Source organism: Triturus cristatus, chromosome 11, assembly GCF_964204655.1.
Source record: "Triturus cristatus chromosome 11, aTriCri1.1, whole genome shotgun sequence".
Lineage (NCBI taxonomy): Eukaryota > Metazoa > Chordata > Amphibia > Caudata > Salamandridae > Triturus > Triturus cristatus.
The window spans coordinates 1115400574-1115425920 of record NC_140594.1 but is presented as its reverse complement, the minus strand read 5'-3'; the positions used below and the strand labels follow the sequence as shown (position 1 = coordinate 1115425920).

Below are 25347 nucleotides of genomic sequence, written 5' to 3'. Positions count from 1 at the left end.
GGCCGAACAGGACAGATCAAGGAGATGATTGCTTTGTTGAGGAAATGGGGAGATGTGGAGAGATGGAAAGACAGATGGTACAGAAAGCGAGAGGATGGAACAGATAGAACTTACTCGACATTCCCTCTGAAAGAAAAGGAGAAAGCAGTGACAGCCTACCCTATGAGGGAGATTCCAGGAGGTGGGTATGTACATGTCCCATGGACCAGACAGGATATTTTGTCATTTACAAATGATTTCCCTCGACTAAGGGAGAAGCCCGTCGAGTGGTATAGACAGATCGACAGATTTGTGAAGTTGTCAAAAGTACTGTGGATTGACCTGAATAGTCTGTTTGATATAATTGTACCAGCAGACCTGTGGGCAGAATATAAAATAGTCATAGACTGGCCCACTAAGGAATTCTCAAGAGATCGTAAAGACAGGAGCTCCAGATCCGGAGGTCATGAAAAAATATGAACAGGTTATGGCCTTCTTGAAAAATAAGGTACCCCCCAAGGAAACAGATTGGGTTAAAATAGATCGAACACATCAAGAATTAAAAGAATCAGTCCATGCATATTATGAAAGACTAATATTAGCTTTCAAACAGTTCAGTGGAGATGAACATCTGGGTGACAAGGACCTGAGCCATTTTGTATATAGATTTGTGTATGGCTTGCGGCCTGAGATCAGTGAAATGATTAGGCAGCATACCGTAGACTGGCAGAGCAAGAAGATTGATGAGATCCTGAGACATGCAAAATACTTCAGTGATGATATTGAGGCAAAGCAGAGGAAACTAAAAGAAAAGGCAATGTGGGCACAGGTGAAAGTTGCAGAAAGACAGGAAGCTCAGTTGGTTGAACAAGCAAATAACCCAGGAAATAAACCCAGGTTTGGTCCAGGAAAAGGGAAAGGAAATATTGAAGAAGCCAAGAAGAAATTCCCCTGCCACAACTGTGGAAAATTAGGGCACTGGAAATCCGAGTGTAAGAATCCACCGTCTACTAATGATGACAATCCATCATTGAATTCACAGGTGCAGAGTGAGGGGTGTGGTCAGCATCAGCAACAGCAGAAGGCTGCTAAGCAGCAGAATCAGGTGCCAAAACCACCCTTGCCGCAGAGAAGAGGATCCCAGAAGTACAGCCAAGAGTCGGGGTAAAATCCAATGATATCCCTTCCTGTGCAGAACATTGAAATAGGCATTAAATAAATGTTACAAATAGTGTTTAGACTATTTTTCTAGTTGGTTGCAAGCCTGAGATAGCAGAATTAATATTTTAATAAGTAATGTCTACATGTCCCACTTTTATATACCACAAACCCTACCTTGAGGGCTACAAGTCCTACCTAGAAGTGACATATTAATATTTAAAATAGTTTTAACCCTGTCAAAGGGTATTATTTTGAGAGGTCGAGTTGCTGATGTAAACTGCAAAAGAAAAGCTACAATGGTAGACCTGAAGCCATGTTTTCCTGTGTCACACTAAAGGATGGCATAATACATGCTGCAGTCCACAGGTGACATTTAACTTTCCATTCAATGAGTGGAGTTTCTACACCATACGCTGTGGCCTTGTAGTAGATATAAATATATCAATCATGGATTAACCAATTCCTACATGATTTAGGGGGCAGACCACATACATTGGCCACTGAATAGTAATGCCCTAGTGAGCAGAATTGAAAAACTTGCAATACAATAAAAATGGGAGTGACTACACAAATGAGACATTTCAGACAGTGGGGAAATTGGTAGTTGGGGGCAGGTCACCACACATCCCTTCTTCACCTACCTCTTCTAGCATCTTTGTATTTGGTCCAAAATTTGAAAATGTGATTGATAAGCTGGTGCAGGTTAAAACGACATTTCTGCTTTTTTGACAAAAACGAATACAGAAGCTGATCTTTCTTTAAAGGATGTTTTTTGGAAGGGGTCAACAAAACATAACAATTTAAAATGTCATTCTGAGGAATGACCATAGCCAGGATTCCTTCTTCTATGACAAATTCCAGTCTTGATTAAATGGTGTATTAAATAGCAAAACCCTCCAAAGGTATGCACAATGCACACAACTTGCAAGAAAGAGGCATACTTTCTCAATTTATGGCAAATAGAAAGAGCATCAGTCAGATGGGTCCTTTAATAATGGAGTTATTTTCTAGATTTTCATGAGGACACTTGATAATAAAGACTCCTTTGCCCAGGCAGAGATCAAGAAGGAGCTAAGGGGTAAAGGAATAATATAATGGACAAGGGTGTTCCACAAGCAGAAAAAGAACAAGGTCTGTATCCTGCTCTCTTTTTACGAGGAAAACCAGAGATTTTCAGACAGGCTTTAAATCTGTAGATTTCGGGCACTTCTTTTGGGTTAATATCAGCCCTTTGATTTTTTGAATAAGTATTGGCTCTTTTGACAGCTTTATTACATACTAAGGGGTAAGAGAGTATCTGGATTTAGAAAATATGCTGCTTCTTTTTTTCATAGACACAGAGTGATGCATATCTGGTATACAGAAACATACAGGAACATGGTTTTCTATTAAAACTTGAGAACTCACAGCTAATTTCTAATTTCCAATTTAAAACATTTCTAAAGCGCAACGTACACCATGCGGTTTCTTGGCGCTAGTAGGCAGGATCGGCAACTGAGGGAAAAGACAAGAGTGATAAGAATGAAGAGCTAAGCGGGGAAAGCCTGATTGAAGAGGAAGGTTTTTAAATCTTTGCGAAAGGAGAGGTACTGGGTAGCAGAACGGAGATGGTCAGGAAGGGAGTTCCAGAATGTTGGAGCCAAGGTGGAGAAGTTGGCCCCACCCCACTTTTTACGTGTGAAGCGGGGGATCTGAAGAAGGGACTTAAAGGAAGACCGGAGCTCTCTTGTGGGAACATAGGGTTTTATTAAAGAAGAGATAAAGGCGGGGGCAGTGCCCTGGCGGGCCTGGAAGACCATGCAGCCCGTCTTAAAGAGGGAGCGTTCTTTTACGGGAAGCCAGTGAAGCTCCCTGAGAAGGGGGGTGGAATGGTGATAGCGTGGGAGGCTGTAAACCAGCCGGGCCGCCTGGTTCTGGATCGACTGAAGTCTTCGCAGGCTGTAAGCTGGAATGCCATGATAGAGGGCGTTGGCATAATCCAGCTTTGATATCACCAGGGCGGCCATGATGATCTTGAGTGCCTGAGGGGAAAAGAAGCGGGAAACAGAGCGGATGGTGCGGAGAGTGAGGAAACAAGAGGAGACCACGGAGCTGATTTGTGGGTGAAGGGTGAGCTGATTATTCATTTTGACACCCAGTGTTTTGACCGTGGTTGAGGGTGAAGGTGCGGGCCCAAGAGAGGGGGGCCAAAAAAGAGAGTTCCAGGGGCTGGATGGACCACCGGTGAGAACCAACTCGGTTTTATCCGGGTTCAGCTTAAGGTGGTTGTGGTTCATCCAGTCCCTGATGAATGTCATAGTAGACTGGAAATTAGAAACAGAAAGGGGAGAGGAGGACAGATCAAAGATGAGCTGGGGATCATCCGCGTAGTTGTACACGGTGACCTCCAGCTGCTGAAGCGCGAAGATAAGAGGGAAGATATAGAGATTAAAAAGCAGGGGGGAAAGAGAGGATCCCTGGGGAACGCCGCAAGTGACAGGGAGGGGAGTGGCAGAGAAGTCGCCTAGCCGCACTGCCTGGGGGCGGTCCCTCAGAAAGGAGGAGAGCCAAACCAGGGCTGATCCCCCGATTCCAGCCGCCCTGACACGGGACAGTAAGATGGTATGGTCCACCGTGTCAAAGGCGGCGGACAAGGCAAGGAGGACCAGTGCCTGGTGTTTGTTATCATCCATACCCTTTCTGAGGTTGTCTAGGACTGAGACCACAACCGATTCAGTCGATTCTACCTTCATAGCATTTAACTTTTATATTACCTTATTTTCAGACATTGTAGGGGTTGGTATAACTTCTTCAGGAGAAGATCTGCAGAATAATAAGCCTTTTAAGATAATTGTTCAAGAAAATGTATGTTCCAGAATGTGACTGATTGTGATTGCAGGGTCTGATGGCATTCAGAGTATTCATGGTACCTTATATCAGATTTCATCTACAACTCCTTGTGACGTTCCTTCTGAATCGGTGGTCTCCAGTACCAATGTATTACATTTTCATGTAAAAACCAAGCATATCTCTCAGGGAATCCCTGTCTTGGTGGCTGAGAAGATGAGCCATCTAACAAGGGGTATCACTTGAACCCACAGGGGCCAATGGTACAGACAACAGATGCATGTTCAAAGGGGTTGGGGTAGTAATCCTACAGAAATTGTCAGCTCAGGGCCATTGGTCCAACAGAGGATTTCCCTAGTCCTCAAATTGGAAAGAGCTGCCAACCTTTCTAGGGGCTTTGATGGTATTTTTTCAGCAGTTGGAGAAGGGACAATCAGGTTGTAAGAACATGTAAATCTCTAGGTAGAATGAGGTCTTCACTTGGACAGATGTTGATCGTTTTTCAGTAGTTGCAGTGTCTATTCCCGAGAAGAAGCATAGGTCTGACAAACTATTCAGTCACAATTTAGTTTCCATCATCAGTCCATTTTCATCTCCACCTCACTGTTTATCAGAGGATTTGCAGGTAGTGGGGAAGTCACAAAACAGATCTTATCCATCCTTAGAGAATGTTCTTCTCCCCCTCTTTTGATCAAAAGATCCATCTCATCAGACGTGGGGAATTTATTTTCTGTTGATACTTAGGCCTTGTGTTCTCTTCTACTTTTCCACCAATTCCAGTTGCTGCGCAAGTCATAACAAAGTGCAGAGAGAGCGAGACAAGAACTGATACTGGTGCTATGATTTGGCCTAGAGGAGTATGGTTTTCTGGTCATATTTATACTCTCTCTAGCAGTAGAACTTTGTTGGGAGTTTCCCATAATTTGATTTCCTCTTCAGTTTAGAAGCTCTTCTGCCCATTTGGTTAGGGGCATCTGGTTAAGGGCATAGAGGGAGAGAGCAGTTTGCCACAATTAGGGCATTCAAGAAAGATAAAAGGCCTTTTGGGGAAAAAATGTAATAGATATATCTGTGTCTACCTTCTAGGTGCAATGAGCAGCTATAGTGACTTTAGATCTATGGTGTCTTTCCAACACTATTCCTCTAGCTTCCCGGTTATTCCATAATTTTTCCAACCATAGACACATTTTTTAAGAAAGGGTCAATTCAATTCAATTCAATTCAAAAGACCTTTATTCGAATTACTTAAATTCATAAAAGTACAGGCATAAAAACAATTCATTATTACAATATACAAAATACAATTGATTATAGATTAAAAAGGAACTAAAACAGCAATCTTTCAGAGGTTTTCCATCGTTTTACGTACACATATTATTAGTCTTAAGAAGGTGCTAGTGCGAAAAGTCAATTCCTCCGTGTCCAGGGAGAGTAACATTAGACAGGACTCCTCCAGGGAGAGGGGTCTTTGTTTTCTAAAATAAGGTGTTAAAAACCAGTTGATATTTTTTAAGTAAAATTTACAGAAAAATAAAAAATGTAGATCATTCTGTTTACTGGTACCATTACAGGGACTAGGATTACATTCAGTAGGATGGTTATAACCCAAGGGAAAACCCAACAAGAATTTTATGGAACCTGCCCTTAGACGAAATAACAAAGACCTTTCCCAGCTAGACATAGGAAGGGTAAGATAAAGTGGAAGGGGTTGCCTGCACAGGTCATTCTCCATGTATCTAACAATGGTGGATTTGGATATTTCCCTTTCCATCCTTTCTGTCTCAAAAAGTGCATATAGTGCTTGTTTAACCTCTACCTTGTCTTTACATCCAATTCTGGAAGGGTCAGAGAAGAGATCGCCTTTGTTCATGGCGCTTAATGTTTTTGAAACTCCAGCAAGCCATGGGATTGATAAGCCGTGGTCACATTTAAGGCAATCTTTAATTATATCTTGTGTTAAAGAAGCTGCGTTGTTCCTCCAGATTCTCAGCCAGAATAAAGCTGGTCTGCTTCTAATAAAATCACAGATGTAAGGGAGATTTAACTCTTTGTGACAGATAAATTCAGAGGACGAGATTGGGGCACCCAGTACTTTCCTACAAAAGCGGGTCTCTTCACGTTGAATACCGGGGTTTTTAGCGGGGGCCCAAACTTCAGCCCCGTAGGTGGCAACAGGGATGCACTGCAATCTAAAAAATTTTAAGATAGCACTGGTAGCGCCTAATTTCTTAGGGCGTGGAAGACTCAATATTGAATTGATGGCCTACGAGAACTTGCTCATGGCGTGGGCAGAGTGCCCACTCCATGAGCTGTTCGCAGCGAAAGCCACCCCAAGATATATAAAAGAATTTACGGAATCTAATTTGTCAGACCCAATATGAATGGTATTGAGTTTCCGTTTCCCAGGTCCACATGACATAACAAAAGATTTTTTAAAATTTACACGCAGATCTAAGCCCTCCATATGATGGACAACATTTTGCACAAGCAAACGGAGGGCGTTAGGGGTGCGGCCCATGAGGACCGCATCGTCTGCGTATAGTAGAACTGGCAAAGGATGCCCCTGGATAATTGGCACGTCTCTAGTTACTTGTTTTAAAACCTTTGCTATGCCATTGATATAGATGATAAACAGCAGGGGTGCTAAAACACACCCCTGTCTAACCCCCCTGCCAATTTTTATAGCTCCGGATACTTCGCCACCCAACCCAATCCTGACTTGCGCCCTAAGATCAGTATGAAGATACGCCAGAAAATGCACTAGGGCCTCATCCAATCCGTAATTAAGAAGCATGGTCCACAGTTTTGATCTGTTTACCAGGTCAAGCGCAGATGAAAGATCCATAAAAGCAAGATATATGGGGGACGATCGAGCAACGTTATACTTGTCAATTATTAGTTTTAGGTTCAAACATTGCTCGACTGTGCCCACCCCGCTCCTGAATCCCATCTGGCATGGATCCAGTAGGTCAGAATCTTCCGTCCACTCTACCACCCTGTTATAAATAACTCGCCCGAGTATTTTTAAGGTGTTATCCAGGAGCGAGATTGGGCGGTAGTTAGCTGGATCTGACCTATCGCCCTTTTTATAGATTGGGACTATGATACTAGAAGACCACGTCTTAGGGATGGGTACTCTTGACAGACTGTTAAAAACATTGTGTAAGATTGGCGCCCATAGATCTGGGCTATGCTTTATAATATCTATAGGGAAACCATCTGGGCCGGGAGCCTTGTTACCAAGGCTCTCTCTGACAGCTGTTACCACCTCAGAAAGGTCAAGCCGCAAGTCTTGCAGCTGTCCCAGATCTGGGGTAGTTGTTTCCTCGGAGGGAGAAGCGTATATTTTGGAAAAGTGGGCTTCCCAAGTGCTACTGATTATATTGCAGCTGGTTGGGGATAAGAGTTTACCCATGTCGCGCATTTTCCTGACAGCGGACCAAAATGGCCCACTACTCTTCAGGTTAGCGCTAACAACCAGCGACTCCCACTGTTCCATCAAAAGTGCCGCCTTTCTTTCGACTATTTTTTGTTTATAAAGTTTCCTAGCTGTCTGTACCTCCACTGGATTCCTTGGCTTGGTGATTAGTACCCTGCGTAGTTCCCTATTTGCCATAGAACAGGCGGAGTTAAACCATCTTGGGTCTTTCGCCTTAGTGGGTAATGGGACTGACAAATAAGTTTTGATTGCCACGCATAGTTTACCAAAATCGGTAACTATTCTATGGCAATCCCCATCGGCTGATAAGCAAGAATTTATTAATTCTAAATGGTCATTTTTAACACGGTCAAGTAGGGCTCCGCAATCAATTCCCCTCCATTTTAGACGGAGACCATCACCAGATGGTGTAATATCTCTTGCGCCATTAAAATTGGCATATACTGGGCTAGTGCCCAAATACAAAATAACTGTAAGGGGGTTGTGGTCTCCATATAATGTCTCTACCACATTAGAGTCTGTGACACGATCTGTTAGGTAGGGGGATGTAAAAATAAAATCAATCGTTGAGCAGGATTCTCTCCCTCTATACGTGGGTGCACAGGTCATCCTTGAAGTTTGGCTTGCTTCCATTACATTGCTGAGGATGTATTCGTTTAGTATCTTAACAAGTTCAGTACCTCTTCGGTCTGCTAGATCCGAGTAGCTTTTGTCCTCTAGTCGATGCTTCCCTGGAATTTTCGCATTAAAATCCCCCCGATGAGAATCCCTGACTTCTCGTCTAAACCTATGTTTGTTTCGAGGTGTACCAATATATTAGAAAGTGCTATGTAGTTCCTATTTGGTACGGAATAAAAATCATTATTGTAAAAGTTAATTAAATAAATCTTGGTCTTTCGCTTGTATTCAAGAACCTGGATATTTGGGTTCCCGAATGATAAATCCTTAAAAGTACCACCCGCCAATATCCTGATTCCAATGAAAAGTCCTCCCATTGCACGACCAAAGGCAGGCTTAGAGGCGAACACGCTAAAACAGTGGTAACCCTCTAGGTGCACATTCCCTATGGCCCAGGTCTCTTGGAACATAATAATGTCTTTGCCATCCAATAGCTGGACCCATTGAGGGTCAGACAGTCTTGATTCTATACCTGCAACGTTCCAGCTAAGGATTGACAAATCAGAGCCGCTAGGGCTACCTAAATGCTTGTCCCTAGTGATCTGCCTGGGATTGATTAACAAGGTTGTTGTTGCATCCTCACATGCGACTGGAGGCCGGACCGTGGCATACGGTGCGGCCATAGGTTGAGTTATAATAATTTTTGTAAGATCTAGAAGTTCCCCAGTTACATCGGCTACCTCAGCGCATTCAGTATTCCTTGCGCTGTCCCCCAGTCAGTCCTGTTCTTCTAGATTTGAAAAATCATATTCAAATCGATTGTAGGTTGGGACGTTATACAGGTACCTCCTCTCATGCTCATCCGTATAAAAATTTTGGTTGGTCGCTGCATAAGGCCTCTCCCTAGGGATACACTGGGGGACGGCTGAAAAAGGGGGATGTAACATTTGGTGTGCTGGTAGTGCGGTCACGTTACCTAATGAGAGGCCGTCCCTAGGGTCAGGATGTTGGTCCTGGTGGTAACGTCGGTTATTGATTCTAGAGTTGGTATTAGTGTCCTGTCGATGTCCCAAGAAATTAGTCCCAAAACTAGGGTTAGGATCTATTAGGTGCCTTTAAAAGTACCCAAGAGGGAGAAGAGTGGTGTTGTATTCCCAATGAGAGGGCTGGGGGGCTTTTGCTAGCGTACATTGAGCCCATTGTGGGGACCTAAAATTTATAATTATACAGTCCCCTTCAAACTTTTTTCTTAAAGGGCCCACCCACCCCACTCTTTGGGTATAAATAATCTCTCCGGCGCCATCCATCGGGAATTGACAATATCTGGATAACCAGTGGAGAGTTCTATTTTTTAGGTTGATGAAATTTTCCTCTTGGTCTTTCCTTAGTTTGGGGACATTAGCTAAAACCAGGACGTAGGGTCCGCACTCTGGGGGTAAGCTGATGCGGGCCGGAATTTGTTTTGCTATAGTTAATATAGACTGGTCCGGCTTAGGCGGGGAAGAGGATGAAACATGTCGGGCATCAGTATTGGTTTGTCTAAGATATGCCATATTACTTTTGGAGACAGTTTGATCCGTCTCTACAAAGGTGGCAACCTTAGGGGATTTTAGTTTAGGTGCCCGTTTGGCAGGGTGTTCCACAGGTGGTAGGTTTTTGCTTGAACTCGGTTTTGAGGGTAACAAGGGGTCGCTAGTGTTAATTTTATTAAACATATTAGTCTGACTCGTTTGGGCGTTATCTATGGTAGTTGCCCCTAGAGAGGGCAGGGTTTCTTGATGGCGCCCTGAACTCAGTTTAGATACATGGTCAGTCAGTACTCTCAACCTCTTTTCTATGTTCAGTACATGTAGGTTCATTGGCCCCAAGAGAGTAGATATCAGTGTCTCCAGTCTCCCCCAGAATCCCTGGGCCCCTGACGCTGTGTTGATTTCTATAATTGAGGAATCCATCTCGCTGGGTATGCCATCCCCCTTAACCTTGTTTCGCACTACGGGAGCAGCAGACCTCCGTGATTGGCTGTTCCCACCCTTCTGTTTATTCTGTGCTGGCTCAATATTTTTCCATTTGCTCTTAGCTTTTTGCCTCTTTGCTTTCTGGCCCCTTGTTTGCATTAGTACGCTAGTGCTTTTATCCCCATCTAAGTCCAAAGCATCAGGGTCGGGACATGAGCCGATCCCTTCTGTGTGAGTCAGATTGTTAGCTGGGGATGGCAAGAAATCCGAGTCCCTGTTCGAGCTTGGCTCTAACATAGTGGGGGTTGACGATAGCCTAGTGTCCGTGGGCAGGTGGCCATAAGATGCTACATTTCCATTTATGCGGTTCTCATTAGTATCTGCGCCCGGGAGCCCCGCATAAGATGTAGCAAGCAAAGAATCAAATGATTTTTCAAAAGAGTTTTCGTGATGCATAAATAAGGGCAAACTTGGTGGGAGCGATAGGCGCCTTTCAGTATTCTGGATGGCTGTGGCGACAACGCCAATTGTTTTTTGTAACATTTTGTCTATGGCCGTCAGGCTTGGCAATGGGGTAGTAGGTGGTGCTACAGGTTGTCTGGGCTTACCCGTTCTTCTGGGTGCTGCTGAAGTCTTTTTCCCCATGGTAGGTATCAGTTCAAGTAGCCAGCAGCAATTTAACAGCCAGATGCCTCCGGACCAGCGGTGTTAGGGGGGGGGGGCCCAGCCCTGCCTTATGACCCCCCGGGCGCTGCCTGATGATGCGTGTGGCAAGCGCCCGTAGCACAGGATTCTGGGTATTGAAGTCTTTATGCGCCGTTCCCCTCACGGCTATGCAGTTCAAGTGGCAGCCCTCCGGCCTGAAGAATGCCTTAAAAACGCCGTTCCCCTCACGGCAGGATTTGCAGCTCCAAGGCAGCACACAGGGTCAAAAAGTGTGCGCACAGGGTCTTGTTGGGATGTAACTTACCTCTGTCTTTCTTTCTATCACTGGTTTGCTCCCGTGCATGCATCTTACTTGGGTTAGGGTTTTCATGTGCACTAGGTTCCTTAGGCTGGCGGCAGTCTACGATTGCCAGTTGAAGCTGGGTCGTTGAGGTGGTCAGATGCCAGGTTGTGTTTTCTAATAAAAAACCTCTTCTCTACGCTTGGCTCCTGGTCTTCTTTCCTGCGATGCTTCACAAAAATTTGGTGATGACCTTGAAGCGTTTGAATCTTTCTCCTGGTCACAGCACAACCTGGCGATCCACTGGTAGCTTTCACTCTTTTCTCCCGTCCTGCTTTTCTCTGCGGTCCTGGAGGCTCCCTGCTGTTTGGTCTTCCTCTTGAAATCCATTGATTGGACTCCTGAAGGTACAATTTCTTGACTTTTTGTGGCATTTTTGGTATCGGTACAGCCGTTGGAAGCTCACGCTCTCTTCTCGTGCCACCACCAGCTTCTTACGTCACAACGAGGGTGTCACCATCCTGAATCTCTTCGCATCATTGAAACACACCAAGCACGTCCCTCCATACGTGCTGTATGCAACGTGAGTAGCGTGGAGTTACGTGAGTAACGTGCCGCCATCTTTGGGAGTCCTGTCATTTGCTCTCAATTTCCCTGACTAGACGCACGCTACTAAATATTCCACTGCTGGAGGTGACGGTATTTCAAGTCTTGATTTTCATTGCAGCTTTAATTCACTGTGATACGCTTCCTTACCTCCTTCTTCTTGGGATATAACACCACTTGCCAACCTTATACTTTTTGTGAACTCACCACTTGCTAACCTGGTGTTATCATGAAATCCTTCACTCGCATTTCTTCCTGTGCACTATTTTACCAATTTCTACTTTGTGCTGCAGTTACCTACTGTGATCTGCACACCCCAGATGAACTTTAAATTTTTTTTTATTTATTTGAAGTGTACTCCATTATTAATCTTTATTCGCAGTTTACTGCATGTTTGTTTATTGTCATGTCTTCTAACGTATCCAATGTCTTTTTGCCTCCAATGTTTTTGTCTAGATTCTATGCCAATTATTTGGGAGGATTGGATTGAAATGCTAGACAACTACATTACTGCCTTAGATGGTAATAACTTTTCCCAAGCTAGGAAGAAAGCTTTGTTACTTAGTGCTTTCGGCAGTGAGTGTCAACGTGTTTTTGAATATTTACAGGTGGCTATGGGACCCAATAGTCAACCTATGGAGGACGTCTATAAGGAAACTATTAAGAGGCTTGAAACACAATTTGCCAAGGAAGTAAATTAGTCATGGTCAGATATAAGTTTTACACTTAGCCCCAATTTGAAGGAGAATGCATTGGGGAATTTGTTGCCAGGTTACAAGACCTTTCATTTAAGTGTCGCTTTGGGACAATGACTGAAGAATTGATCCGTGATCAAGTTATTGTACAGTGCCGGGACAGGAAAATACAGGAAAGTCTGTGGGCTGCCAAAGACCCCTCATTGAAGGATGCAGTTGACATGGCTAAGGGACAAAATTTCACTTGATGTAGGTGAAGTGCAGAACAAAGATGATAATCTTGATGTTAATGCCATTTAAAAAAAACTATTAAGTCTATAAATGCTTTTGGTGCCATACCTAAACTCAAGAACAGAGAATGTTTACATTGTGGCAGTCAATATCATTTGGCTGACTCTAAAAGATGTTTTGCTCTTGATCAGATATGCTGCTGGTGTGGTCAGAAAGGGCACTTTGCTTGAATGTGCAGGCAACCTGAACTTTCTGATAAGTTTAAGTGTAAGGTGAATGTGGTACAACAATTTAGTGATCACAAACAAAGCACAAACAAACTACTAGTTGTGGGTGAGATTTGCAACGAGGTTGTGACTAGAGTCACACAAGATTCTTCTAGATTCACAACACCCACTGCTGTATTTAATGTCTGTGGTAAAGATGTTACGTTGATGGTGGACTCTGGTTCCCTGTTCACAATGATTCCTGAGTCTCTCTTTCAAACCACACGGGTAGGGGTTTCTTTGATGGGCAAAGATATTAACCCAGTCGGTTATCAAGGCCAGTCCATTGATATCCTGGGTCACATTTCTGGTCAAATCACCTTTGACACACGTAGTACTCATGGAAAGATTTATGTTGCTAAGGATGGTCCTCCAATCCTCGGGTGGATGCACCAATATGGTCTCCATATTGTCATCAATCCAAGGTCCCCCAATCAAATTATGGTGGTCCAAGATGGCATTCAAGTCCAACACATACATCAAGACGCACACAGAGTGTTTGAAGATAGGCTCGGTTGCGTCAGAGGTTATCACCACAAAATTATTCTGAAATCTGACGCTTGTCCTATACAACCTAAACTTAGAAAAGTTCGACTGTCTGTGAGGCAGGGCCTTAAACATCTTTTGGATGATCTATTAAAATCTGGTGTCATTGAGCCTTTGGAGCTTCCTCTTGGATTTCTCCAGTAGTTTTGACCCTCAAGTCTGATGGTCGCCTCAGTTTCTGCATTGATCTCAGATCATTGAATCGTGATATTGTCACTGACACATTCCAACTCCCTAACATTAATGAGTTATTACAGTCTGTGTGTGGTGGTAGGTACTTCTCTAAGATTGATCTGGTGAGTGCTTACCACCAGATAATGTTACACCCCAACTCCAAGCATCTTACAGCTTTTATAACCAAGGAAGGCACATTTCAGTTCACCCGTATGCCGTTCGGGTTAGCCTTGGTGGTGAGTGTCTTCCAAAGGATGATGTCCAAGATGCTTGGGGGCTTGGCTGGCGTGGTGTACTTACAGGACGACATACTGGTGTCAGGAAGGACCTTTGAACAACATAATGCCACACTCAGTCAAGTGTTGTGGAAACTGGAGCAAGCAGGTCTCACGGTTAACAAAGAAAAATGTCAATTTCTCATGGATCAGGTACTTGGGGTACTCGATCTCTAGTGGGGGGATCTCTCCCAAAAAAATGTTTTGGAGGCCATTAAAAATGCTCCTGCTCCTAGGGACAAGGACCAGCTCAGGTCATTTCTGGGCCTTGTTGAATATTATGCGAAATTTGTGCGCGATTCTGCTGAAATGTCTGAGCCCTTAAGTAAACTCCTCCGCAAGGGTTGTAAGTTTGAATGGAGTAAGGAACAGTCTGACACCTTTTCAAATATTAAGTTCCAGATTTGTAATGCTGGCATACTTTCTCCTTTCAGTACCTCTTGTAAATTTTATCTAACTGTTGATACTGGCATTGGGGTAGTCTTATCTCAAAATGAACATGGTAGTGAAAGAACAATTGTATTTGCCTCAAGAACTCTCACCCAGGCTGAAAAGAATTACTCTGTTATAAAGCGTGAAGCCCTTGGCGCAGCCTGGGGTGAAGAGTACTTCAGAGTGTATTTGTGGGGGTCCAGATTTGTCTTAAGGACTGACCATAAGCCCTTCATGAAAATGTTGTCAGCTGTTGGTACAGGGAAGGGGTCAGCACACCTTGCCCGGTACGCTGTGAGGCTATAAGAGTATCTCAATGATGTTGAGTTTATTCATGGTTGGTAAAATGTACAAGCTGACTGTTTATCGTGCATGTCATTTGATTGGGAAGTTGTTGACAAGGATGTTGTCAACAACCTTGAGAAAGAGGAAGCAGTTGCCTTTGTACATGATGTTTGTGAATGTAGTTTGGGGGCCTATTCTAAAATACAGTGGCAGGAGGCTATGAGCAGTGACTCTGTTTTGCAAGATGTCATAACCCTGATTTAAAAAGGTGCTCCTCGTGAGAGTATGGCGTCTGCAGCTGTTAGGCCATATTGGAAACTTCTGGATGAGTTGTGTTTGACTAGCCACGATATTGTTATGAGGGGAGAGCGATTTGTGCCTCCGTCTAGTCTTAGGTTGCACATTTTTAAGCTTGTGCATGAAGGTCACTTGGGGCAAGGTATGATTATCAGGAGGATTAAACAATAATTCTGGTGGCCTGCCATGGATGATCAAATCAAGAATTAGGTTGTCAATTGTAATCTGTGTAAGGATAGGGAGAAGAGACTTAAGGTTGGCTCTCAGAACCTCATGGGCCAGATTACTGATCCAGGCAAACCTTTGCACACTATCTGTCTGGATTCTTGGCACACTATCTGTCTGGATTTTATTGACCCTTTGTTGAGCTTCCCCTTGACATGCGGTTTGCTGCTGTTGTTGTAGATGTACATTCAAGGTGGTTACACCTTAAATGTTTAAGAGATGTTACCACAAGCTCTGCTGTCGGAGTCTTTGAGACTGTTTTTGCGGGAGGGGCTCCCACATGTTTTATTAACGGACAGCGGTACCCAGCTCACTTCAGGGGAGATGCGTTACTTCCTTGAGAAGTGTGGTGTTAAACATTCTTGCACTTCTCTCTACAATCCGATGGGCAATGGAATTGTGGAAAGGGCCAATAGATTAATCAAAGGCACCATCCACCTTGCTCTGGTAAATGGTCTTGATCCTAGGTGCGTTATTCAGGACATGCTTTGAGCCTATTGTACTACGATTCACAGTGCCACATCGAAGTCCCCATTTTTGGTTATGAGACGGCGCTTTCCAGGCTCTCGCCTGGTACCTGCTTGGTTTAAAGACTGGGTAGTGTCAGGGTGTGAGCACACATTTGAAGTTTTTCCTTCAAAAATCTCTGTCTGCGATTGGGTCAAATTGAAATCTGGCAGGATAAAAGGTGGTCTCACCAAGTTCAAAGGCCCTTGCCGTGTCATCAGTGTGGGGAGACACTTTGTTGTGATTGAAGGTGGTGAACGTTGGAACTTGCGCAGAGTTGCTTTGTACCAGAAAGGGGGCTCTTCTCCCAAGCATTCCACGATTGAGGGAGGTTGCTCTGGTGCAATGTTCATCCCTGACAAACCTGCTGAAAATGATCAATTTTCTCCCAATTCGTCATTTTCTCCCCAAGGAGGGAGTGAGGGTCCTGCTGGGTCATCTTCTCAAGGATCTTCTCTTTCTCCGGAACTTGAGTCCTCTGCCAGAGTTCGCTGACCACCAGTGTACCTTCAAGATTGTGTAAGATCCTGACTTCTTCGCTTTTCTCGCTTATCCATTTTCTCCTTGTTTCTGTTCTGTTTCTTGTTTTTTTATTTGTTTTCCTAAAGGAGAGGATGTGTTGTGATGTAACTTACCTCTGTCTTTCTTTCTATCACCGGTTCTCTCCCTTGCATGCATCTTTCTTGGGTTAGAGTTTTTATGCTCACCGGGTTCCTTAGAATGTAAGGCTGACGGCACTCCACGATTGCCAGTTGCAGCTGGGTCGTTGAGGTGGTTGGATGCCAGGTTGTGCTTTTTAGTAAAGAACCTCTTCTCTACGCTTGGCTCCTGGTCTTCTTTCCAGGGACGCTTCTCAACAGGTCCCTCCTTGGGAGCCTCCTTTAATACTGAGGGTTTTTCAGAAGGAGCCTTTGAGCACATCAAGTCAATCTCTTTAGATTTATTTTCATAAAAGTTTATATTTGTGATGGCTATACCTACTGGATGTAGGGTAGGAGAGCTTGGAAATATTTTAGATCATAAGCTTTACCTACAGATTTCAATAATAAAGGTACTGTCAACATTTTATTCTTCACTGGAATTGCTTACTTCAGTTCTTTTGCATGATCTAAAACCACTAGAGTATTACATTTTATATTGTTTTACATTGTTTGCATGTGTGCAGATAATCAAACCTTTATTTAGAGAGTACTGTAATGTTTCAAAAGACATGCATGTTTTGTCAAATTTAGTTTTCAAGAAAAATGGAGAAGCCACTGGTACTGTAAGCGAACAGCTATTGTAAAGACATATTCAATTGCCTAGGTTTCCATTGCAGAAGAGATCACAGCTATGTCTGCTATCACAGTTTCTACATCAAGTTTCTTTATATGACATTTGTTGTGCAGTTGATTATGCTGTCCCACATACATTTGTAAAGTATTATGGTAAAAGGGGGGTGGGCCCATACTGCTGAATTTGGTCTTGGGCTACTAAATGCAGTTCATAATTAGCTTGTTTGAGCATGTGAATTGTCAACGTTGCACATTGTATGTTTGCTCATTGCTTTGTTCAGAAGTTATGATGATGATTTGTAGTTTGGTAAATTCTAAATTATAAGGACTGGCTTGGGGAAGTCAAATGAGATGGTAAAGTTTGGATTACTTACTTATATTCATTATTTTGAATCTAAACGTAATCATCCCATTCCTGAGTACCTCCCCTCCCTCATCTATTACCACCCTTTTTACTCATAATTAGTGGCTAGGTTGACAGCCAATGAGGTGGGACTAAAAAGGTAATAATAGAGAAAAACTTTAAGGAGTTTCTTTGTGAGCCTGTCTTTAAGGGAGGGCCCAAACTTACACACTCAACTGTAAGGACTTGAGTGAGGAAGTCTAAATTCAATGTAATAGAGTTTACCTAAAAGTAATTGAAACATTTTCTCATCACTGTGAAGGATTATCCCATGGTGAAAAAATATTCTGATTCAGGTAAAAAATATTTTACACAGGATGTGTCAAGTTGAAAAAACAGCATACAAAATCTATTTAGAAGCTTTATCAGAGAGGCCAATCACTGAAACTAATACCAGGTCCAAATATCTTCTAGCACCGTTGGAGAACTATCTCAGCCAGAGTGTACTTTGTAGTCAGTGCACCATTTTGTCCTCTGATGTGCCTTAGAGAGAAGGTTTCAACTGCAGTGCATCATCAGCAACATCTAATCATTTAAAAGATAAAATGAAAGACATTCACAATCAATTGCACATAATCTGCTTTCCATTCAATCTATTGATGAACACCTAAAGCGGAGTACCATGGACAGGACAGTCACCGTTTGTACTGAGAAATAAGTTGCCACTGTGAATACTTTCTCTATCGTTAATTGTAAGGGATAGTACTGTCACTGATAGAACTGTTGGTAAGGCAATCTTCACAGTGGGGACTGTCCCAGATAGGACTATCCCAATTCATTATCGCTGAATAGACTTTCATAAAAACAAACAGGGCTGCTGTTAACGGGACAGTCACTATGCGACTTGCCTTCACTGTTGCTCTCAGGACTGTCATTGAAAACAGGGTGACTATTGAGGATATTACTTTCAGGGCACCCCTTCCCCTGTGGCAGTCTAACAGCACTCTCCATAAAGGACTGTCATGTCACCACTTTTCTCTAAATCACTTCAGTAAACTGTGCACAGCAGAACAATCCCTCCAGTTACACAGCATGGACACCAAGTGCAAATGAGGATAAAATGCAAACTTTAATGTATCACTCTTTATTTTAAAGCTCACTCTCTGCAGAAAACACCACTTGCATGGGCAATATGTATCTCAAAGAAGCCTCTGTGGGCAGAAGAAACTTTTTTCTAAAAACTGTGTGCATTGATAAATGATTATTTCTGTACTCTGCCTGCAGCAAGACATGTTTATGGACACTAAAGTTACCTTCATCATGTTTAAGTTTTTTTGCCACCATTGCATGGAGCCAGTCACCAGGGCACCAGGCATGATGGTTCAATGCTCTCTGAAACACGTGTAACACGCAGACAAACTCCAACAGGCTGTAAGCCAATTGATGAATACTTCAGTGGGGTCAAAGCTTAGTGGATAGGAATGTTTCTTGGAAGCTTGGAGGGTGTGTTTAAAATGGCGTGGAGAGGAGTTGGACTGGCACCTCATTCTGCTGGGTATTTACCCTAATGGGCTGGAGGCTTTGGAGGCAGGTTTGTAGAGCAGGGAGTGGCTGATGTTGCCTCTGTCACTTTTTCCTTCTACCCCAGGTAAATACAGCAGGCGCAGTGTGGCTTCAGGAGAGAGAGAAAGAGAGGGAGAGAGAGAGAGGAAGAGAGAGAGAGAGAGAGAGAGAGAGAGAGAGAGAGAGAGAGAGAGAGAGAGAGAGAGAGAGAGACAGCAGTGGCTGGTGCAGGTAAGCATGGGGCAGGGAGGGTGGATATTGACAGATGACGGTTCGCCTAGATGTGCGTCCTCCTCGTCGTATTGAACACCACGAGGAGGACGCACATCTAGGCGAACCTCTACATTTGAGTAGCACGGCGAGGGAGAGGTGGTGGAGTATTGTAAAATCCCCTCGACCCGTGGATAACAAGTGACTGAGTCAGGAGTCGCGTGCATATAAGGAACGCGGTACTAAGGTGATTGTAACCTTTTTCACGAGCCTAATTTGAGGTGTCGAGCAGATGCAACGGTGTGGGACATAGACAAATAACTTGCTTAAAGTGAAAGATAGATTGCAGTTTTAATAGAAGCAGACCCAGGCGACTGAGAAATCAGGTATTTTAATGTGGTGAAGTTTGATTGGACTTTCTTCTTGCAAAAGGACATAGATGTCAGGAACAACAACAGAGAAAAACAAACAACGGACTTGATAAAGATGGAATTACAATTCTAACCATCAAAATGCGTCAACGCATATTGATTAACATTATCCCAGGGGTAACTCAGTTCTGTATTTGCAAGATAAGGAGTGCACGCAGGCTGGGTGTCCAATAATTTTCCCAAAGGATATGTTCCTTTAATGACAGAGTATACTGTCTAAAAACGTTTTTCTCTTCGGTCAATGGTGGTCTTTATTGTGATTGTTGTTCTGTGTAAAACTGTGATTATTTTATGAATTGTTTTATATGAATTGTCTGAGATATGTGCCTGAGATTTTAATCTGTTTTGGAGAAATGTTTTTTAGATTGTGATAACAAAAAATAAATAAAACATGTTTTTTGTAATTTTTCAATTGAACAACTTAGTACATGATTTTGTCTTGTGGGGTGGGCTGGAAACAGTATCAGTGTGGTTAGTCCAATAGGCCATAGATGGATTTCAATCTAGCAGTGGTTCAGGTGACTCTATTTATTGCCCAAGGGATTATCTGTTTAACTTGTGAAGAGTACCCTATTCCCTTGGTCTCAACAAGGGGCCTCTCTCTGTTTAACACGCATATTGTGTGTAACCATGAGAAATGATGTATTTTGTTATTATGGATACATTTCTGGTCAAAATGTATGGACACTACTGACCCTCTTCCCAAAAAGATTCCTCTTTTCTACCTTCAAAGTTTCTCTTTCCTTTTCTTTCACCGGAAATGATTCCTGTGACCATGTCCTCCATTATGAATATTAACGTAATAACCAGATGATGGCAGTTTTACTTATTAGGATACAATCCATTCTCTCGCCAAATTGCATCCATTGCACTTTTTTCAGCCAGACCAGCGGACAACTACCGTCATTGACAGGAACGGCTATCACAGCTGTTCCTGTCAATGAACGGACAGCTCCTCCAAACATGAAAGCCACCCATCAAACATTTAGCAATTTTTCTTTCTTTAAATAAAAATTCCAAAGCAAGGTTTTGTTTTTTGGAAAAATAAAAACTAATGAACCCACACTATTGGAGTGTTCTGCCATAGTGCAATGTCATTTCAATGTTTTGACTGTATCCTACTGCCACATTTTTCACAGCAGTAAAAACTGACCACTTGACCACCCAATCTAAACTGGGCAGGCAGTCAAATGGCCAAACCTACGAGGATGTTTACTACATCAGGCAATCAGAGGAGTATACCAGCAACAGAGACAGAGTAGCCTCCATCACTGGCATACTTAAGGTCCATCTTATGGTAAATCAGGCAAGCAGACCTTCAGTTTGGCAAAGAGGTCCTACATTACCATTGAGGCGTCTCCGTCAATCTCTAACTCAGCCCTTGAGTACTATTGGCAATGTGCCCCAACACTGAGCATTTCCTAACAAGTAATAACCACTATCATGTTAGTATGTAATAATCGGCAATGCCTTCTCCAATTTAAGACCTCTCTACATTTTCATTGCTTTGACACCAGACCTCAGCATTCAAATTGAAAGCCATTGATTACAGCTCTGATGCCAGATAATCTATACCTTAAGTAGCAGCACCTTGAAATATCACACAGCTACAGCAGATGAAGTGCTGAAAACAATTATCCATTGTACATTTTTTAACTAAAGACATGTGTGGCAAAAGCCTTGATCTGGACCAGAGAAAGTCGTCGACGACGTGTCGTCAAACCCGCTGGTGATCCGTACCACCATGGTGTAAGCACCTGTGTGCGCCCTTGAAGACGAGTGGGTAATCGCAACACACAACTCTTACATTCATCGTCCCCACATACATACAGATTTCAAATTGCCACGACGGGGATAAGGTGGCGCATATTTTTATGTGCCCTTGATGCTTTACCAGGCATCTGTAGGCTGTCAACCCTCCCCCTTCCTTGTCCTGATGAAGACCCGCATTGACTTCCTAGTAGTGCTGATCTTGGGTTGAAACGTCAACTTCATTCCCTGGTCCAGATCAAGGCTTTGCACCCACAAAAGACAAATTTGTTTAAACTGCAAAGTCATTAGTTTTCAGTCTCTGGCCTTCTGTTTCCCTTGTACATATTTTAGTCACTTTGTACATAGTATGCACCAGCTTTATCACTGAGCACAATATGTCACTTGATCACGTATCACGTTACACTGCACCTTGTGTTTGACAGCTTTCACAATGATTTGGGTATTGATAAATGATGCAATTTATATAAAATAAGACAATACCCACCAAATCTTTTTGTTTTTGTTTTTGTGCTTTGTATGTGTTCCTTGAACTAAAACCAGAATAGAGTATTTGACAACTCTGTGATTTAACCTGTTGCATAAGAAATAGTATTTACACCCGACAGAGCCACTGTTTTTCCTTACATATCCATGCCCAGGTTCCGAGGGATACTGGGTTGCCCCATTGTGTATACCTTTGGGTGGGTTTCCATGTCAGGTGGGTCTGCTCCACATTTATGCCAACCTGAGGGATTGTTTCTACAAAATAAAAACTAAAGCTCATCCACAATAGGCCATACCTTCGAATGTCATTGACCAATGGTCTTTTGACAGTCAAAGATTTCCGTCAGAAGAGCTTGCACCGCCAACAGAAACCTGGATGTTCCTCTACCTGTCAATAAAGTGGAGCAACTGCTGGTTTGGTGAGGAGGGTGTCTGAGTCCTTTGCACAAGTTAGAGCTGGTTAAACTCTAGATTGACCACTGGTGCAGTTTTTGCTGATCAATCATTAGTGGAGGCCCATAAACGCAGATCTCTTGCACATAATGTGTCAGAATTTCTGTCCTGCTTAGGGCATATTCCTGATGTAGATTATTCCTGTCTGGATATGCCATACTAACACCTGGCAGGCCTGGAAGGAAAAACTGTTATTGATCTTGTTTTGATTTTTATAGCTTAAAAAAGCTAAATAGAAGTATTTCATCTGCACAAACATTTTTTCATGAGTAAACTTGTCATGCTCCTTGACATAAATTGAAAAGCCACACATAGCCATGGCGTAGGTCACAACTAGTCACATAACATTATTTGATAGATTTACACTATTACCAGTGAAATTAAAAAATACAATTTTAAAAAGATGGAGCACATTGTTGTTTAGAAAGCCGGAGTGTGTAAAAAGGGAAATCTGCAATGTGAAGTGTGTAAAGAAGGATATTCTGACATTTATTTGGATCATATGCTGTCCTTTCATATGCATGAACTTGAAGCTGTGCAACTTTCAAGCTCTCAGATGCTTACTGAAGTAAGAAGATTTCAATTGGAATGGCTGATTGATGGTACCTTACGTTCTGTATAAGTGGTACTTAGGAAGGGCAAAGTAATGTGTACGGTATCCAGCTTTGTGTGGGCAGCCCTAACTCTAAAGTTAATGACCTCTCCTAAAAGGGACAGCCTTTTAGTTGGTGGTGATAATAGCTTACCTGCCTCTTGTTTAATGTTCTATTTACTTGTTAAGTGTTAACTTCCCATCCCCAGCTCTCGAAGACCTACTGGAACATTTTCACTGTGTGGCTGGGACGTCAACCAGTGGTTGTGCGGAATGTATACCAGACTATAAGAGAGGCTCTAATCATCCACTTTAAGGAGTTTGTTGGACGCCCTACAACTCTTTCTACTGAAGAGCTTTCAAAGGGAAAAGGTAGGTAGCTGTCGAGGCACAATCACGCAAGTAGACGGCAAATTATAAAATCTTGTTTTTCTATTAGTCTTTGACTGCAGTTTCACCACCTACAAGTCCTATAAACAGCAGTTGTCAATATTCAGCATTTTGCAGTTTAATAGTATTCCATTTTTTAACCTTGGATGAATGGAAGGATGAGTTTCTTGCCAAGGACAGAGTGTGTGATCTGCAGGATCAAGTGTTTTTTCTCACTAAGCCACTCATTGAGCTCTGAGGCTATCAGAAGGCAAAGAGAGGAGTGAGAAGGATGTGACATTCACTGGGAGATAAAGTAATAGATTACCGCAACATTTAATGCATTCATCTATCTGCTTCCATACCAGTCTGCTTTCAGGAATAGTAACTTAATGCCTTGTACACATGTACATTCATAATTCACTTCTTGCATGTCTTACATGTACGTTTTGCAGATAAATATGCCTGTAACACTAATTCACATAGCCAATTGACACAGTGGACTTTCTGGAAGATGGTGGGACTTACTCCTGAATTATTCCTACTGATGAGAAAAAATCTTTGTGAGTCTTAGCAAATGAGAGGATTTATTTACTGATCCACTGGCAGTAATATTTACAGAGATGGTGAAGAACTAGAACAACCTGTGTACACTGCGCGCTAGTTACACAATGCAGTGCTTCTGCCATACCTGTGCACTCTGAAAATCTGTCTGCCTCTAAGGATGCATGTTGTGTGGTCTCTTTTTCCAGCAGGATACAAATATCTGCTATATCTGTCTAAGCCTCAGCATAGTGAGCTGTTGACTGATGGTACAGGCAGTGGTGCTATGCTTGGAGTGCCTGAAAAATGAGCTAGCCATAGAAACCACCCAGAGCTAAGACATGGTGCGAATCGAGCCAGTGAAAGAATAGTAATCTAAGGGCCAGATGTATCAAAGGGTTTTACCCATTCTGTGTCTGTGGAAAAATGTGTTTCTACGTATGGCCCTACGTGTTAGCACTCTTTACATGTTACAAAACTGAGTAAATCAACTATGGTTACAAAGATTCCTGGAAGTGAAAGAAAGGGAAGTGACTGTGGATCCCCCACGACATCACTTCATCCAGCCATACTTAATTTGTTTTTCAACTACAAGTGGGGCTTATACAAAAGACTGAGGGGCAGAGAGATGATGTTTAAACCTTGATATGAAGGTTGATGAGAAAGGACTCTTTTTTTTTGCATTTTTCGTAGAGCACATTTGCTTGTAAAACATTGGAAGAAAAGGAAAAAGCATTCTTCAGGCAGACCTTAAAGTGAAACATGCCTATTTATTATAGAGGTTTTATTACAAAAAAAAAACAAGTAATATACAATTAATTCTTTAGGAATTGCATTTTCTTCTGGGCACCAATGGAAGCAGCTGAGACGCTTTGCTCTGACACTCATGAGGAACTTGGGAAGAAAAGTCTAGAAGTGCAGATCCAGGAGGAGGCACAAACCTTGGTGAAGTATTTTGCAATACAATGCAGTGAGGTAAATTATTTGAGACTTCAGTGCCACTTCTGAGATAATAAAACGTGTTATTGCCATATTTCAAATTTAGAGGGACACTCTGCTTGCAATGTTCTTTCAAAACTAGTTTCTCACTCTTTTGAAAAAGCAGACCAGTCACATCCAGGAACTCTCTTGGTACAGCTTAATTGCAATTTTAAAACCCTTCTTTGGATTGTTGCTTAGTTTATTTATATATTTAGCCATGTTTGGATTTAATTCCGGAGTCTGACATTTTTTGTCAATAACAGTAGAACATTTTTCACTTCTGACTCCAATGCCTTTTACAATTTGGCAAGTAAATACTTAGAAACATAACCTAATAGCTACTAGTTTTTAGGTCTTGAATGAACATCGTTTCACCCTGGTAATCCCTTATTATGCCCTCTACTATCTTTTCATTTCATCAAATATACCTGGGTCATAGTGAAAATGTATCACATCTGGCAACATATATACAGTTCACTGTTTTTGTTCCTGAGATACTGCTACTTTCCAAAGAAATGACTCTTTAAATGAGGAAACATTTTAATGTCTTACCTCTATAGATAATATTTTAGCCCAATCTAGAAGGTTTGATTCTTCCTTATCATTTCTATGTTACTAACACATTTCCTCTTTTTAATTGATTACTTCTAAGAATCTGATAAAGGCCAACAAAGAGTTAACCTTCTACCAAGGTTCTTCCCTATCTAAAATGTGCTCCTTAAACTAGAGACCACTTATTAAATATAATCTTCTACCCAAACATAAATTCCCCACTCCTTTCTTGCAAGAATTTGTACACCAAGCCTATAATGGCGTCCACATCCCCTAATGGCAGAGAACAATATGTCTCCAAAACTTGAGCAGCTTCT

At 42.5% G+C, this 25347-nt stretch overlaps 1 pseudogene; it reads left to right on the top strand.

Moving 5' to 3' along the window:
• The first annotated feature begins 13708 nt into the window (after positions 1-13708).
• LOC146786129 (cytochrome P450 2F2-like) overlaps positions 13709-25347 on the top strand; it is a 69592-nt pseudogene continuing 57953 nt past the window's right edge.